The sequence below is a fragment of the Camelus bactrianus genome, chromosome 6 (genome assembly GCF_048773025.1).
Source record: "Camelus bactrianus isolate YW-2024 breed Bactrian camel chromosome 6, ASM4877302v1, whole genome shotgun sequence".
Taxonomy (NCBI): Eukaryota; Metazoa; Chordata; class Mammalia; order Artiodactyla; family Camelidae; genus Camelus; species Camelus bactrianus.
Window position 1 is genome coordinate 101,093,938 of NC_133544.1, and position 19,102 is coordinate 101,113,039.

Sequence of the window (19,102 nt, forward strand, 5' to 3'; positions counted from 1 at the left end):
GCCTATATTCATAAAAGTAACGTCTGTATTTTTCCAACAGTAGGTAATCTTAGTATCTTGCCAAATACTTCTCAAAGAGCCAGGAAATCGTAAAAGTTTGTTGAAATACAAAAACATTTATTTACATATTAAAACAGCATGAGATTTATTCTATTAAAAAAGTTACATGTCAAATCAATGTTTTGATATTTTAAACCTGTTAAAAGTGTAAGAAAAATAAACAAAATTTTCTTTAATCACAAAAGAGAGAAGATTATTCCCTGAAAATGATAAATGTGGATTTTTTTAAACTTAACGGATCTGGTCAGAATCCACGAATTTAAATGTCTGAGTGGATGTTAGACGGTAACATGAATTCTGAGTTGTAACAATACACATTCTGTGAAAATAATCTTCAAGGTCGTCTGCTTAAGGCAATTTAACTAATCCCTGTCTCTAAAGAATGATACAGATTTCATTAAAACTTCATAGTGCACTAAAAAAAATAAATGAATCCTTGTTACTTTAAGCCATATTCATATATATCATATATATACATATTGAATATGCATCAGAAATAAGCCACCCCCTTTAGTATTCAGAGTTGATCCTTCTAAAATACCTGTCATTGTGACAGCACATTTTTATTAAGCACCTTTTGGGTGCTTTGCATACAAGGCGTCTAACTCTCACAGACAAGGAAAACGATATTACTCAAATTTCACAAATGAGGAAATGTACTTAAGCCATAAAAACAACTTACCTATTCATCATCAGGAAAGAAAAGAGTAATGATTTTACTTACAATATTCACTGACAATCTTTTCTTCCATACTAAGACTACATAAAACCAATTCAGTCTTTCTAAGTATTTCTGTCAATAAGGGCCAATAGAGAAAAGCAAGTAACATCACTAGCAATGGTTGGACTTTCAAAGCCCACTTCTCTTTTGCATTATAATTATTTTTAATGTTTTGTTTTTAGTGCTCACAGAGCACTAAAATTAAAAAAAAATTAACTTTTTAAGTCATTACATGAGAATAAAACTTTTGTAAAAATGTACAATTTTAATTTATGCCACTCTGTCTCACATTCTCACTGGTGTCTCTCCTTTGAAGTCCTCATCAGGCTGAGATCCCTAAAATTGGCCATTTATGGAGTCACAGGAGTTCGGCAATCCACTCAACGGGAGGCTGATTAGAGGAGCAATTAAAAATGCATTCTGTGCAGCCAGGGTTCCAGCACTGAGCAAGCCACTGCCAGCTGTGTGTAATTTGGGACAAGGTTCTCCATCTCTCAATCCCTCAGCTGCAAAAAAGGAGACACTGATACCTACCCTCAAACACCTGCTATGAAGTAAAACATGAGGAAAGCATTTTAGCCTTAGGCAGGTGTCCATTCAGAGCGAGTTTGGTCATTATGATGATGAGGATGGGTGTTAATAAATTAAGCTAGACCAGAAAATAGAAATCACCATAAAGGATAAACATTTAAATCAATGAGCATTTTCTTTTGGATGGATTGCAGAATATTCTATTGATTTTTTTAATAAACCAAGATTTGTCCATTAATAATAGATTTACAGGTTCACGGACAAGTCTCCAGAAAAAGAATTAGAGGCCTCTAACCTCTGAATACTAAGAAAGTAAAGTTTAAAAAGAATTATGGGGGAGATTATACCTCATTTGGGAGAATATGTGCTTAGCATGTATGCGGCCCTCAGTTCAGTCCCCAGTAACTCCATTTAAAAACTATTTTTTTAAGAAATTGAGAATTAAAGCAAACAGATGGAGGAATACAGAATTTTTTTAGAGACTCAACTCAGACTTCTGATGGGGAATAAAACATCCATTTCTCAGAGGAAATCTTGAAAACTATGTAAACTGGATCTGAGATGTCTAGTCTTTTAACATTATTGAAGAATTCATATTACCAAGTCTTAAAACTACCTGATAACCCACAGTGGTGATAGTGATCATAACAGCTGCCAACACGGATCGAGCTCCGGCTAGGAATGCTCTGTTCTGACATCTCTGCCCCCGAGGCCTCACCAGGCTGAGAGCACTAACTTCGGACATTCATGAGCATCTCGTGTAAGTCCTCAATTTGTGCTTCTCACTCCCCCCTCACCAGGCCCTCTGAGGGAAGCACTGTGATCATCTTCCCCACCCGCAGTTAAGGCCACTAAGGCACAGAGACTAAACCCGATCCAGGTCACACTGGCATTAAAGGACGTGTGTATTTCTGCTGTTTTACTTTTTACAAAGGAATCTGAGATATCAATTCAAGGGACACTGTTAAATAATAAAGTCTGTCTGGTCTCCACCTCAAAGAGCACATAATATAGATTCCTGATGTAGGATGAGGCTGCCGCCACAAACTGACTCAGCTTGAAATTAATATCCAAGATGAAGCAGCGGATTCACGTAAATATTCACGACTGTCAACTCCTCTCTCGGGTCTGGGCCCTTCACTGCCTGAACGGGGGTGAAATCCCCACCCCTGTCAGGGAGGGAAGAGCTGCTCTTCCAGGTCGCACCCAGGCTTCACGGGCTGTTTCCCCTCACAGACTGTCGTCAACGATTAAAAAGCTCTCAAGATTTTTACACCATGCAAAACTGAAAGACATTTCTGCAGATGGAGCACTTTCTCAGGCTTAAACAATTTTTGCCTACACTCAGCAAGGGGGAGAAAAGAAACATGACTCTGCAAAGTCTCTGAGCCTCACCACTCACAGGAGTAGAACTGCCTCAGCACAAGATGACAGTTCACATTGCAGGGTGAGAACAAAATAAAGCCGCCCCAACCACAGGCACTCCCAGAGACAGCGCTCAGCAGTCTTCTGCACACTCACGGTTGTGCAGCCCTCACCACCATCTATTTCCAGAAAACTCCATCATCCCAGAAGAAACCCCCTGTCACTATCAGTCATTCCCTAATTCTCCTCCACCCAGCCCCTTGCAACCATCACCTGCTCTCTGCCTCTGCATTTGCCTATTCTGCGCATTTCAGATCACTGAAGTCAATAATATGTGGCCGTTTATGTCTGGTTCCTTTCACTTAACGTGCTATTATCAAGGCTTTTCCATGTTGAAGTGGTATCAGCATCTCTGTCTTTTTTTTTTTTTTTTTGAAAACGTTAGTTTATTAAAAGGTGGTAAGTAATATCAAAAAGAGTAGAGTGGAGCATAAGGGGTGGGGATTCAAAGGGAAAAGGGTGGGTTGAGCAGTCAGGGTGGACTTCCCAGAACAGGTGGCCTTTTTCATCTTCCCCTTTATTTTTTTTCCTTTTTATTCACCCTTACGTATGAATAATGTTCCACTACATGGAGATACTACATTCAGTTCATCCATTCAGCAGCTATGTATGGACGACATCCAGAAGAATGAGGGTAAGAGGTGACTAGCAGGGATGGCATTAAAGCAAAGGGCAAGATGTGCTTTAAAAAAAAAAGCCAACAAACAGAGGCACAAGGAAATTCAGTCCGTTTCTGAGCAAAGTGCATGCTTGCTTCGGCAGGACTACAGTGCAGGTCTGGGGAGGATATTGGCAGGAATCACGGGGAGGGAGTCACCTAAGAAGACTCCCCACCGAAATCAGCTCAGCCAATTCTCCTCCCTCATGTTTCTAGGCTTCTCTTATTTCATGTAATAGCACTTTAACTACACATCTGATCATGTGCATCAGACCAACTTACCTTGAAGCCACAGAAAATCATTCACTGACCGGAGCAGATCCAGGACAAAACTGTGATGGACCAGGGAGTACTGCAGCATCCCAGCCTGCAGGCACAAACCCCACATGTGCCTTGGTGATGTCCAGAAAGTAAAATGCATGGAAATATCTCACTGCTGGTGCACAACATCTGCCCCCAAATTGCCCCAAAATCATACTGGTAAAGCACTACTCAAACCTCTCACTACAAAAAAAAAAAAAAAAAAAATGCTAAGAAGGCAAATTTAGGCTCTGCCATTGAAAACCAGCAACCATCAATGCCAGTATCTGAGCTGGAATGCTCCTGACTTCAAAAACCACTGCGGACTTATTTTTCAAACGGGAAAGCATATATGTATCCCACGTAGATGATATTACAGTAGGATTTTTATTTTTGAAACTTCCAGTTCAAAATTAGCACAAGAAAGATTATGTTCCAGCTTTTAAAAAACTCAATTATCTTCCACTTTCTTAATTTTGAACCTATTATTATTTTATAAATGGAGCAATGCTTCATATTATAAACCAAGTGTTTGGCTTCTGCAAACAAAACCTTTATGACCTCACTATTTCAGAGCAAACTTTAATGATGTTTTGAGAGGTGGGGCCTGGGGCGCTCACTAACAGCCCTTTAAATACTGACAAGGATGTGCTATTAATTAATGCAAAGGCACTAAGTCCACATTAACTAGGAAACCAAAGAAACTACACCAAAGCCTTACTTTATCATTTTTAAATATTCCTATTGTTTGAATATTAAAGTTCTTAAAAGATATGATTTTTTTGAGAAAGACAACAGCTGTATTAAATTTCCTCTCACCAAGAAAGCAAACTTTATCAAGAGTAAAAACCCCTGTGGAAATTCAAAAGACAGGACGTTTCTAGATAAGTGAACATGCAGATCTGAACACAAACATAAATCCTATCAGATCTCACTCGAACCAGCTCAACAAAGTCCTGGGCTACCCTGGAACTTAGCTCTTCTCTTCCAAATGTTGGCTGAGCTAACATCATCACACAAGGCAGGGAAGAAGAGAAGAGGAAAGTCCACCTGGCGGCCTCCATCTCTTTCCTTCAAGCCAAAAGGCGCCGCAAGGGCGGCCCAGCTAACAAGCCCTCCCCATAAGGAAATCCGGCATCCACACTGCCCCTGCCGTCCCCAAGCAGCCCCGATGCCCCTCTCCCACTTGTGGCCTCCCAGCCTGTGAATGGTCTTCTAATTTCACTCCCCAGTTGGTGGCACCCTCCCCCTCTTCCCCGCTACACACAAACACACACACACACACACACACACACACACACACACACACACAAACGCGGAGCCAAGGCAGGCTTCCCAAAGCATAAATTTGATTACATCACCCCACTTCAAACCCTTCAGAGGCTCCCTGGTAGAGTTCTAGACCCACCCCCGACCCTGAACGCCCATCCTCACCTCAGTACCCTGGTCCCCAGTGACCTCAGTGGCCCCCTGACCTGCTCCTACTTCCCACTTGCCTCCAGGCTCATTTTGACTGTTTCTCAAGGAAGCCTTCCCTCCCTCCATCCTCCGCAATTTGTTCCTCTGTTCATAGAACATTCTAGGCTAAGTCAACTTCTGACACTGCTAAGCTCCCAAGGAGCATTTTGCTTACTAATGTGGGTCCAACCTCTCTCCCCTAGACACTCAGAAGTGTGTGTGTTATGAATAAATGAATGATGGGGTGGGTCTCAAAGGGACAGCCAGACCTGCTCTCGCCCGTCCCGACCTTTCTTACTGTAGAATATCAGAAGCAAAACCAGAAGTACCTTTCCTGAGGGTCACTTCCTGCTGACACCCTTCACTGCCTCCTGTGTCAGTTCTAGTAAAACCCAAGCTCTTCGAAAGCCCTCCACCCCAGGCCCTCTCCAGTGTCCTCCCCAGCAGGGGCACCCACAACCCTGGACCACACATGGCACTCTCCCCGAGTCCCCACCGCACAAGCCTCCAGGCCTCTACCCGGGCTGCTCTGCCACATGAGCCACAGTCTTCATGCTTTCTACTGGCTGACCCTTACTCTGCCTTCACAACTGAATGTAGAGCCCATTTCTTCCAGGAAGTCCTCTCTGATAATATCCTTTAAGTCTTGGCAGGTCTCCCTCTGTAGCAGCACTGCATGGTGACCAACTGGGTGTTTGCTTGCTCCTTTGTGACCACGACCTATTGGGGGCCACGTGGGAAGGATTGAGAGATTACAAGAGAGGTGGGAGAAGCAAAAAGCAAAAATCACAGCTGAAGTCCCAAATTCAAGGATTCTTTCTCAGAAAAACAATAAAATATTTCACATGTGTGCAATTTGGCTACTATTTTTGTGGCTTGCGGGAAGCAAGGGCTTGGTGTTCTAGTCCAAAACCCGGGTTACATGCAAAGAAATGTATATATTCATATCCAAAGGAAACCAGAGCTGCTCCACAACAGTTTGCAGTCAGAATTGAAAGGAATTTTGATAAAGGCAATGTCTCTCTCTCTCTCTTCTTTCTTTTCTGGCATCATATAATTTTAGAAGTATTTGCGTGACTAAGAGATGGCTACAGCCCGTGATTCTGCACTGGAGAGTTTGGGCTGAGGAAGCCCAGATTACATTCACTGTGTAAATGCAATCACACCAACAAACTGACAAGTTCCCTTGTGGAGGAGCTGATGTTCCAAAGCAGGCAAACTCATGCAGTAAGAAAACTCTAAATAAAAAGTAAGAAATTCAATGTTCTGTACTCAATTTCATTAGCTATATGGGCCATTACCTGATAGTATATCTTGTCTAATGAAACCCAAAAATAAATTGTGAACGTTGATTTTCTTCATCTGACTGTTTTATGCTAAATTTGGATATCAAACCCACAATCCATACGGACAGCTCAGGCCTATGCTGCAGCACAGCTACATCCCGTAGAAGAAAGTCTATCAAGGGAGAACTGGAGAGTTTCCCTTCAGAAGCTGCTAAGTCTGGTTTTGCACCTATACATCATTTGCAACCACTTCATCGTCAAAGGAGTAAGACCTTACCTCTGTGGGGCGTAAAGCACTGCGGTGCTTCAGAACAATCAAAGAACACTGAGCTTTGTGAATCAGTCCTGAGACACTTAAATCGTACTTTTTCTGAAAGGCCCCAAAACTGACCCACTTCACCATTTCACGTACACCAGGGAGGTACCGGAATTAGTAGAGAAAACACGCCCTTGAAGTCTGACAAGACCCTGCTTGAATCCTGTTACAGTATTTACTACCCTCTAAAAGGACCAATAACTTAACCCCTCTGAGAAGGCTTGCCAATCCGCAAAAGGGGGCTGCCACCGCCCACCTGGGAGGCATGGATGTGAATGCAACACGCAAGTAGGGCGGCAGACTGGTACCTGACACGGGGCCTGGCTAGTTTCCCTCCGCTGCCCTTGTCCCCCTTTAAACTTGTGCTCTTTACCCGGTACCAAATGCCCGGAATAGACTGCCCGAATATTCTGTGTATCCCTGGATACATGCCTTACCCTTAGGAGGCCAGAAAAACAACTGCCTCCTCCCCAGTCACTATCAATGTTCTTAAGAGTCTGGATTTTTTTAACCTCTATTTTGCAGGGAGACTATTCCAGAATTTTTCAAGCACCATTCTCCAGGTTGGCTCCTCTCCCAGCGCCCATCCCTTCTCACCTCAGATCCTCTGTCTGCCTTCTGTTCATTGGAAAGCGAGTCAAGAAGAGCGGGGACTCCCTAGGCCTTCTTCCCTCCCTGATATGTTAGTGTGACTACATTCAACCCACGCCCCAATCCAACTCCAGCTTCTGAGGACTCTACCCTCCCGGACCCTGCAGACTCTGCAACTTCCCAAGACACACACGTGGCCACGACCCTCCCTTCAGATTTCTTCCTGGCTGGCCCTGCCCACCCCCCGGCCCCTTAAAGATAAATGACATTGCCCTGAAAATCCCAAACGCCGCTGACTGACACACGAAAGCTGCATGGTCTGGGCTTTCCTCCAACCCAGGCACAGCCCTGCCCCCCCTCAGCCTCAGTCTGCAGCTCTCAAGATGATCTAATTCACATGCGCGTCTGTGAACACCAGCTAAGAATGATGACTCCCAACGTGTATCTCTAGTCCGGCTCCTTCAACTCAGCCCCAGGCTCATAGACCCGAGTGCCTCTATGAAGTCCAAACTTGAACGAAAAATGGCATCTTAAAAATGCCTCATGTCCACCATTTATTCTGGAATTCAATTTCTGGAAGGTACCTCCCATGCTCCCCATTTTAGTAACAGACCCAGCACTCACCTAGGTGTTTGAGGTCACATTCAATTTCCCCTGTTCCCTCCCTCCAGCCCTGGCCTGGAATATTAGTCCTGTCATTTCCGTTGCTAAGCCCATCTAAAGTCTGGTTCTGCAGGGACCACGGCCGGATCCCCACAGGCTCACAGCAAGGTGCACTGAGTCACAGTCCTCCGAAGGGTGCTCCCTGGAGGGGGAGGCATCTCCTGCCACTGGTCACCACAGAAGGCACTGGATTCTCACAGAGGCTCTGGAGAAGGGACTCAAGGTTCTCCCGTGATCTGAGCTTTGAAGGTCCCGAGGTCTGGCGGAGCTCCTATTAGCAGACAAACTTGCCACTGAGCAGATGAGGATGGAGGAGCCCAAGCAAGGCTGTCCTCACTCCAACCCCTGGGCCCTCAGGAGCCACGGGAAAGGCCTGTGTCCAGGGCACAGCCCAACAATCACAGATCCCAGCCTGCATTTGCCAACCCGGACAGCCTAGACACCTTCTACTTGCGAGACTTACTTCTGTTCTGTTCCCCCCAGAGAATGTGATGGACACTTTCAGAATATCTGGCCTGTCTCAAGCGAGACAAAGTCAGTGAAGGATGAAGTGTTCACATTTGGACTAGAGCATGAAAGGAGAAACAAGACCTCATGATCAGCATGATGGTGGTGGCCAAACTCTTCCCCTGGGTGAGATGAACAAGGGTGGGGGTGAGAATCCAAGGTCTTAGATTGGCCAAAGCATCTTCCTTCAATGCTGACTGGGGGTTGGAGACTCACTAACGCAAACTAACGACACGGCTATCAGTGGGGGACGTCAGCAGCAACAAACACGGAGTCAGCTCTTTAATGCCAACATGGGTTAAAAGTAAAGGCCGGTGCAGGGAGGCCTGCACGGCTGCTGAGGCAAACCACAGACCCGGCTCTGAATGCCCACTGGCTGGAGCAGAGAGGAAGCTACGGTCCCTTTAACAGTCCCTGTGTCCACCAGATCCATGTAAGCCAGCTACTTAGGAGAAGTACATGTTGTCCTGATACTCAGAAAAACCAGCCTCGTAAAGGGAACAAAAGAGTGGCATGGATTTTAGACCCACTTCTGCCCCTTTATGAAGGCAAAATTAAGTAAATGGCACGGGGAAGTTGAATGTAAAAAAAAAAAAAAATTAAATAACCAAACGGTGACTGATTCCTCCAACATTGTACCCTGCAGCTGCTCACCCCCAAGCTTGCCACTTTCTCACCAGTGACCGCCGGTCAGGAAGCGCCGTCACGCACGTCACACAGAGACAGCCAGGAACCGCGTGCTGAGCACGTTTGTGTAAAAGCAGGAATCGAGCAAGATGCTGCAGACTTTGACTTCACAAGTTTAAATACTCCCTGAAAAGAATCCCTCAACAGCCGCCTAAATCAATTCGCATCTCACTTCTTCAAAACAATTAAACTAATTGAATAAGGGTACATTTGTCACCAAATATAAGTAGGACCAAACAGGTTCCTCAAAGCAAATATTTTAACAGATATCAAACACCAGTGGGTGATGTGCTAACAAATCAAATATTCCAAAAAATTAGAAAATAACAAGATGACTAGGATAATGCATGGATCAAGGCACCTGAAAAGTTTCTGCTTTTTAAAGCGATGGAGACAGCACGGAGGGCGATCTAGCTATTTCCAATGCAGGATATGCACAGCCACCTTTTCAGACGCAACTGCGCGGTACAAGAGAAAAAGTTATAAAGAAAAAGGAAAGGAGGAACAAGCGAAAATTAGAAACACACAAGAACAAAAATGACTTTGACAGCATGTACAAGAATTTACGTGAGTGTGTGAGGCCAGGGACGCAGGGACAGTGAGACCCACCCTCACCTCCTGCTCCAGGGAAGGCAGGGGCCTGAGGGGAGCGACGCTGCTTGGGGACCCCAACGTGGTCAGCGCCCCTAACCGAAACTCCACATACATGCGTCTAGGCAGCTTTTAAGCCACAAAATGTGGTCGCATTACAGGCTGGACAGTTTTACTCACTCCCAAAGTGAGTAGCAGGAGAGAATTAGTCTCTGCTCCTGCACCAAAGCATTGTTTTAAAAATTAATGGCTGTGGAATAGTGAAAGCAACAATGGAGTAAAAGTGACTGGAGGAGAACGTGCTTGACCCGAGCTCACTGGCCGCGTTATCTCACTGACGTTCAGATGCTGGCTGAGCCCTTATGGTACCAAAACAGACAGATCCACCAGGAGGGATTTTAATGCGCTGCTGTATTTTGATGCCGAGAGCCATGCCTGGTACACGAGGTTCTGGGTAAACAATGGTGACAGTGTCAACACTATGGGCTAAGCACACATCCAGCTACTCCGCCAAATCCCAAGGGCAGACTTCAAAAGGCAAATACAAGCTGGAATTCTCTGGTGGGTCTGCAGACTCAGAACCAAGCAGTTGCTGAGCAAAAATGTCACCAGTGCCTCCTATGACAAAAGAGGAGGCACTGGCCATGGGGCTTGGGCAGGGCTCCAGGCTTCCACTGCTCACCCACCAGTCTGTCCAGGGGGAGAACATGGTCCCTGCTTACGTTGCACTGATGCACCTACCTTGACTAACGCCTGGGGGCTCAGCAGGAGGTGACATGTGAGGTGAACGGAGCCAGCCTCGGTGTAGCCCGGTGCTGGCAGCTGTGCCCACAGCAATGCCCAGGCACCTAAACCTGCCACCTCATCCCCAAGGAGCAGAAGGGGGTGCGGACGTGTAGATCACAGGGCCCTGCGAGGACAAATAAAAATCATGGCCACTACATGTCTCACCCCTTACTAAAGTCATAGAGGTATATCCGGGAGGAACAGAAAATTCATACAGAGCCCACCAGGCACCACACGTAGGTGGGACTCAGGCCCACTGTGCCTCTCACTCACAGGGATGGTCTGGACTTTCTTTTTATCAATTCTCTGGCATCTTCTCCTCCAACTTACCAACAACTAGAAAGTAGGATTTGATCTTAGGTAAGTTCAAGAATCACAGAGCACTGCCTCCACAGTGGGCCTGTGCCAGGTCCTCCGACCGTCACCTGTGGTACCGCCATGAGCGCCCTCCAGACTCAAGGCCCGAGGCCGTAGGCCGTGGGGGCACAGCTTCCCTCATTCTCCCCAGCAAAGGGGGACCACCTCTGGGCAAAGGCATCTCACCTCTTCTGCCCGAAGGAAAGCATGATAGATACACGGGGAAACAGAGCATAAGGTGGGGAGGTAGTAAGCCCAGGATAGCTCGTCTGCACATCCAAGGCAAAAGTGGGGCCGTTGACTTAATCACAGGGACAAAGTGAGGATGAGTCTTTCCCTGCTTTGTCTCATACTCCGTGATACGCCTTTCCCTGCATAAGGAGTTCATCCGGAATTCCCTGGAGGTGTTTCTGATGTCCTAACTTGGCATGCTGGCTGTCGGGGAGGAAGAGAGGGCCTGAACCCAGCAGGTGCTGGGCCTGGGAGGCAGGAGACACCGGCTCCAGAAAAAGCTCAACCAGCATCTCGTTCTGCCTCTCGGGATACAGCATCTCATTTATAAGCAAAGGGATGAGACTGTCCCAGGATAGGCTGCCTAACAAAATTGAAATGAGAGCCATGTAAAGAAAGCTTCCCAGTTGCCACATTTAAAACGGTAAACAAAGAAACAATCAAACAAACCAAAAACAGATACTAGAAACTAATTTTAAGAACAGATCTTACTTAATCTGCTGTATGTAAAATACTATCATTTTGACATGTAATCAATATATGAAAGTAACAAGATAGTTTACATACTGTTTACTAGACAAGTCTCAGCGTCTGATGTGCATTTGACCTACAGCACATCTCAGCCCAGACCAGCCTCTTCCCCAGCGCTCATAGCATCAGTGGCTGTGGCTACTCTATTGGACAGCAACTCCAGGGGTCCCACCAGGGGTCTTGGCTGAAAAGCGGGAGGAAGTCTCCACACTGACCCTAAAAGGATCTCTCTGAAACAAAGGCAGATTCACTTTTAAATGTCTGTAAATCGTCGGGCTGCACCTCCCTCCGCCCTTGGCTACAAGACAGGCCTCTTCCTTGCTGATCCCTTCCTGGATGTAGGGAAGGAACCCGGCACACAGCCAGGGTGGCCGGGCCTACAGGTAGACTTACCTGCTGTCTGTGTCCAGTCCCATGAAGTCCTCCTTCTCAAACAAGGTGCAGAGGAGTGGGATCTTGTCCCCAGACTTGTCAGGGGCCCCATCCAGCCACTTGGACTTGAGCAAGATGAAGAGTGACTCAGTGAAGTCCTCGATCCTCTTCTCCACCACCCTGCAGTCCTCGTAGTTTGAAGGCCACATAGGTGCGCGGCTACTCGGCTACCTCCCCATGCAGCACAAAGACAAGGTGCTGAGAGTCATTAAGCGTGGTGCCATACAGCTCCTCTGCACATGGAGCTTCTCGAAGGACTTGGCAGAGAGGCAGTCGGTAATGGTGACAAGGCCCACGACCGTGCGGTGTGTCTGGAAGTCACTCCACGCATTCTCGAACGCATAGTGGTGCCTGTAGTGGATACAGAGTGCCCACTGGGAGCCGCACGGGCTGATCTGGCTCACCAAGGGGATTCGTTTATAGATGCAAAAGAAATTGTCCTCTGAAATGATCCCCACGGGTTGGACGACCACGGGGAGAGTCTCGTATTCCTCAGCACACTGCACGTAGTCAGGGATGCTCATGTTGCAGGCCCTGCTGAGAGGGGAGAGGAGATCAATGTAAATATTGTGCTGCGGGCTGCGGGCCTCTCTGGGTTGCAGTGACCTGGTGTGTACCAGTCAGAAGGCAGGGGAAGCACAAGTAAAGCCGGGGGTACAGTTTGACCTCAGAGTCTGTACATGGCTACCGTAGCTCGGATCACATTACCCAGCTTTTGGTCTAGGCTTCCTGCCCCTGCATACAAGGGTCATTTCTTGTTTTCTGTTTCCAAGCACCTAGCAAGACCCTGATGCAAAGTCAGTGCTCAACACTGCGGAATAAAGAAATGAACAAAGGAAATGCTTTCCCCAACCCCCTTCAGCAGATTATAAAGAAAAGAACCGCAGTAGGATCAAAAGATCTGGATTTCAACACCAATTTATTTGAACTCCTAAACTGCAGAATAATGGATAAGAAAACTTGCCTTGGGGAAGAGGGTACAGCTCAGTGGTAGAGCACATACATATCATGTATGAGGTCCTGGGTTCAATCCCCAGTACCTCATTTTAAAAAATGAAACAAATGAATAATCCTAATTACCCTTCTCAAAAAATATTTTTTAATTCAAAATTCAAAAAACACCTTGCAATTGACACAACATTGTAAACTTGACTATACTTCAATTTAAAAAAAATCCTTGCCCTACAAGAATATATCTGGATTATGGAAGTTTGCAAATGTAAAATGCCTAGGGTACCACCTGCATAAAGAGGGGGGACTGCACAAATTTACTATCCCTCCTTTATGAGCTATATTTCCTTTGGGGGGTGTTATAAACTCTCAGAGCTTATTTTCTCAGATTTAAAAAACAAAATAATACTTGATTCTCAGTACTGCTGAAGAATCAGATAAGCCTGTGAAAGCATCTGACCCACAGAGGTTACTCAATAAATGTTTGTTGAATGAATGAATAAACAAGCAAAGTGAATGCTGCTCCCTGCCACAGAACATCATAATGGTACTTCCTGGAAATCCCAAGCCCACGTTACACCCGACTACACAATAAACATGTGGGTGACCTGGGCAGGCCTGTGTGTTTCTCTAAGCCCCAGTTTAATGATAGATAGAAATGAGGGCAATAACACAAACCTCAAAGGGTTAGTGAGTCAGTAATGAATTGTACCCCAACTATGCAAGACGGAACCATTAAGGAAAATTGGGCAAAGGGTCCATAGGCCCTCCGTATATTATCTCCTACAAGTACAGGGGAACCTACATTACATCTCAAAATAAAAAGTCTAATATTTTAAAGAGGCTATTGAGGTTAAATGAGCTCATTGTCTCAAATAAGGAACACACAGTACAAGTACAACAATGCCTAGCCATGAGATACTCTCAGTTAACATTCCCACTGAACCCACTGGTCCCTCCAACTTCAGAGCTTGAGGATGGGTCCTCGTGGCCAAAGGCCACTGCACCTGAAGTTAACAAAGCTAATGGTCCCCACTTGCAAGAGCCCCTGTCACCACCCTTGTTCTAATTTTCTATTTGTAATATTTTTTTTATTTAATAGAAACCCCCAATTGCATAGCCTTCAGGTCACCAAAACCTGACCACAGAGATCATGATGGCAGCCCTCCTTGGTGAAACAATAAAATGAAAAGCCATTTCCACAAGACCTCTGTGTAAATCTACTAGGGAACTTCATCTTGGACAGAGGAAGAGGACTGGGGAGGAGGGGGCAATCTGGGGGCACAGAGAACTATGGGCCACCTATCCCACGATGGACTTTAGACTCAACCCTCACCCTCCAGGTAATTCAAAATACACACCGACAGAGTGCTATGGACAAGATTTTTTTAAAGAAATCCCTGACTCCCTAGCAGGTCTTGTTTCTACTGAGACACAGATGGCTTATGTGTATAATGTTTCACAAAAGCCTTAAAATATTATCACCCCAACTTGACACATTAAGAAACTGAGGTAGAGAATTTTATCATATTGTACAAGATTAGAGAGAGGCCACGTCAGACACCGTATTTAAACCCAAGCCCCTGTTTCAGGGCTCACACTAGAAATTGTGACATGCTGCCCCTTTCCTGCCCTCTCCCTGCAATAAATTTCTGAAGAGTCTTTTCTGTGCCATCTGGAATCACAATAATTTCAATTTTCCACAAAGAGCTATGTCACTCCCTGGAGGACATATCAAAATCTAAAGGGTTGGGATGGGAGGAGAGATTTGCATTTTCTGTTTCTCAAAGGAAACATGGCTTTAAAAGAAACTGAAAAGCACTTATCTAGTCTAAGCCCTCATTGTGCAGAGAAAGAAACGGAAGTTCAGAAGAGATGAGGAAAGGGCCTTATTAACAAATATTGCTTCAGCGCAGCATCATGCCAGCCCTGGGCACTGCTGGGGGAGGATCTGGGAGGCACAGGAGAATGAGTGTTAGAAAAAGGAAAGAGAAGAAGCATACAAGGCCCTGTCTCTACACCACCATACCATGAAATTCCACCAAATTACCCGGTATGGGATCAGCCAATATTAAGGTGGGCTAAACAGGTTATAGAAACCTGGAATTCTCAAACATAGTGCAAATTCCAACATTTAGTCTGCTTTTTTCCCCAGTTCAAGCATCAACTCAGTGGGCACTCTGTTCCAGGGACTACACGAGGCCTGGAGTTCTCCCAAGTACAAATCTCTATTACGTGTGCAAACCACATAAAGGCCCACCAGAAGAAAAGTGCCCACAGATAAGATGGAATTCCTGAAGCTGAAAGCAGTCAACCAGCGTATGTTACTAGGAAAATTGATGCTGCTAGAAATGGACTCATGGACTTAGAAAGCAAACTGTGGTTAGCAGGCAGGAAAAGGGGGATTAACAGATACACATTAATAAATATAAAATAAATGACAAGGACCTACTATATAGCACAGGGAACTATATTCAATTTCTTGTAATGAGTTGTGCTAAAAACAATCTAAAACATATTTATATACATATGCATATGTTTATAACTGAATCTCTGCTGTACACCTGAAACTAATATTGTAAATTGACTACACTTCATTAAAAATAATTTTAAAAAATAAGTACAAATAAAATCAACGCCATTAAGATAAAATAAAAGAACAATCTTATCCCCTCAGCTGTAGGTGGTGGAGAATTCTGGTTACAAGCACCAAGTCCACTGGATCACTCCAGCACTGACTGTCACTCTTTCTGACCATCAGACAGTCACTTGGCTACACTGAGGTTACTTTTCTCTTCTGTGAAAATCTACAGTGACAACTAATGATGTATAGAATCTCATCATTCACAAGCCCAACAATTAGTGAGGACTTCCCATGGGCCAGGCTCTGGAGAGATGAAAAGATAGGGTCCCAGATATATTCAAGGGTAGAAGAAGTTTATGCCATAAAGACAATTATTCTTCCTGTTTTGATAGACAGATTCAATGCAATTCTGATTAGAATTCCTACCAGACATTTCATGGAATGTAACAAGTTAATTTATGGTCAGGAACAGCCAAGAAACTTCTTTAGAACCACCACTGTGGAGGGGTGGATAGGTCATTAATTTCCACTGGTCTTTCTGAAGTGATGAAAACGTTCTGGAATAATAATTGTTGCACCACTGTGAATATGCTAAAAGCTGCTGAATTGTACCATTTAAATGGGTGGAATTCATGGTGTGTGAACAATATCACAATAAAGCTGTTATATGAAAAAGTATTCCTTGACAATTATATTTCCCTCTATACAACTAGTCTACCCCACAATTTAAGAAAAACAAAAAACCAAAACTAACTAAACAGTGCCAGGAGCTTTTTAGGACTGCAATGTCCCTGGGTCTCCAACGCCTCTGGTGGTGCTGTTCCAGTTAACACACACTAGCTGGGCTGGGCTACTTAGGGACTGTAACTATGTTTTTAAAATCGACGGTCACACGTTTCACCCTGGGAGAGGGAAGGAAGGAGCATGTCACAGCCTCATGCCTTCAGCTCATTTTTAAATGAACCAAGCCCTGCTTTCAACACTGTAATCCCTGGCACTATAAAAACACGTGACATCAACAAGCACCGCCATCATAACACCTGAAAGTGTTCAAGGTACTTACCTGTGGCAGAAACACTGAGGGGGGAGACAGAAACTCCCTCAGCACTGGCGCTCACTTTTCCAGACTCCATCAGGAGGAACTGGGCTTTACAGCTTGAGGCTCTAAGCCCGGGAAGCAGCGCGCATGCCGCTGAGCTGGTCCTCAGGGAGCTGGAAAGGGAGAGGAGGGCAGCCCCGGGGTCGCAGGGCAGGGAAAGCGGGGGTGGGGACGCGGGCTGCAGCCCCGCTCTGAGGCCAGACCCAGCCCCAGCCGCCCGCCCCCGATCGGGTCCGCAGAAACCGCCCACCCGGGACACAGCCCTCCCAGGGGCAGGGACGAGCCTGCGGCCAAGGAGAGGAAGCCCGGGAGGAGAGGACTCCTGCGCGGGAGAGGGGAAGGTGTCGCCAGCCGCAGACTGAGGGGAGCCCAGCTGGGACGAGAGGCGGCAGGTGCACACCTGGCCCTGGACAGCTGTGGCCAGGGCGCCGGGGTAGGTGGCACGGGCAGAGGTGTCTGGCCCGAGAAATTCAGCTGAACACAGGCTGACTCGCGCCCTCGCGGGCTTTGACGCGAGGACCGCCCTCCGCAGACGCCTGAACCTTTTCCCGGGAGCCCCCCACCTTGCATTTCCAGAGCCAGAGGCCCCGGCACCGGGCAGGAGCTAAAGGCCTACCGGTTGACAGAGCTGAGAAGACTTTGGGGCCGATTCCCAGCTCGGAGCTGGGGCTTCCAAACCCCGGTCCAGCTGGCACCGACTGCGCATGCGCAGGAGGGCCAGCGATCCTCTCTTGGTTCTGTGATAGAGGCTGGGGCATCGAGGGAGGGAGAAGATGGGGGGAGGACGAGAGGAGGGGAAAAGTGGAGGGAGACAGATGGACAGGAGGAGCAGAGAGTAGGTAGGGATCTTGAGAGGGGAGGGGAGTAGCAGAGATGTAGAGAAAAAGCTTTACTTCTGGGGCACCCCGAAGGAGGCGGCAGACCTGCCTCTGTACCTTTCTGTAACCCTTCAAGGCCCGCAGCTCAAGTTTTACCTCCCTGGTCCAGCCCTCCAGGCGATGCCTCTGCTGAAACCCTACGGGGATCACACCCGTTGTCCCCACGTGGAGCTGGGTTTCCTGTTGCTGTGGGAAACAAGCACCCGCAGGTGTTGTCTCTCAGAACTACCTTGGGAAGTGTACATTTTCCCCTTTTACAGGCTGGGAAAAAGGCAGGCACGATCTCTGCCTTAGCTCCACTGTCCCAGGTGTTGGCCTTGCGGGGAGCGGGAGGTACAAGATCAGAGCCCCAGACAGAGCAGACTGCCTGAGTGTTGGTGCATAGTCCCATCCCTCCTGGGTAAAACACACCTAACCCAAGTGGAACCATCAAGGGCTCACAGTAGGTTCCTGGGTGTGGGAGAGCTGTCCTCAGTTCCAGTACCCAGCTTGCTAGGTAGATAGGAGTGTTACCGAGTCCAAATTCATTCTCCTCAGTGAAGGACAGGCCAATAAGTGGGAGACCCGCTGCTGGGGCATGGAAAAGGAAGTTTCTGTAGAGCTAGATGGCAAACTAATGTCCTGGAAAGCCATCTCCCCAAGTCAGAATTCAGGCTCTTTCCTACGTGCTTGGTTGTTGCAATATTCCTGGTGTAGGAATTCCTTGTTGTTAGAATCCTTTGTTCTTGCAGCTATCTGCCTGGGTCAAATATCTGTAAACCTCGAACCAAACAAACGTTATTTTCTATTCTGTAATTTGTTATCTTTTTATGAATGAAAAAGTGTTAAATATCCTTAAAGGTCAGAGCCTTCAGAATAGGCTCTTCTGTATATTTCAGGCTCTAGGCAACATTGTTTTACAAGCAAGATGAAGCCTAGGAGACAGAGCAAAGTGTTAAAATCAAAGGAACAGATCTAATATGGAGTCAGGTTTGTTTTTTTCTATTACCGAGGCAGAAGCCACTTGAGGATTTAAATCCATTTAAGTTAAAAATAACTAAAACTTTAAAGGAATTTACATACATATTTGGGAATGTGCATACCATATCTGGAAAAGCATCCAAAGGATAGTAAACAATGGCATCTCCAGGGACGGCTTGAAGAACAGAGGATGAGGGAAAACTTCTTTCACTTGTGTATTTTTGTACTGTTTGAATTGTTTTTAACCATATGCATGTATTTCTTTTTCAGTGTAAAAAAAGTGTAATGGAGCAAAGGAGTAACAAGCTCAGCAAATACAGCAGCCATGGAATCACTGAGCCATCAATTTGATTTCAGCCAGGAAGCATTTATTGACTCTCTCCTATGTGCCCAGTGCTGTTTTAAAACTTCTTTTATTATTATTAATTTTATTATTATTTATAATATTATTATTGATTTTATTTATTTATTCTTATTCTTACTCTTATTCTTATTATTC

General features: G+C 45.9%; 1 protein-coding gene across 45 annotated transcripts in view; it reads right to left on the reverse strand.

The window, feature by feature from the left end:
• The window catches only part of LOC141578007 (uncharacterized), a 192,699-nt gene that overhangs the window by 38,255 nt on the left and 135,342 nt on the right, over window positions 1–19,102 (reverse strand). For 36 of the 45 annotated variants that reach the window (XM_074366510.1, XM_074366512.1, XM_074366517.1 and 33 more), the window contains 2 exons: window positions 16,730–16,878; window positions 12,093–12,668 (listed from right to left, as the gene is read on the reverse strand). The gene's annotated coding sequence lies outside the window, so the exon portion shown is untranslated. Of the gene's footprint in view, window positions 1–10,535; window positions 10,705–12,092; window positions 12,669–16,729; window positions 16,879–17,381; window positions 17,830–19,102 lie in introns of all 45 variants that reach the window. The other 9 variants (XM_074366513.1, XM_074366478.1, XM_074366511.1 and 6 more) reach the window with 7 other exon arrangements.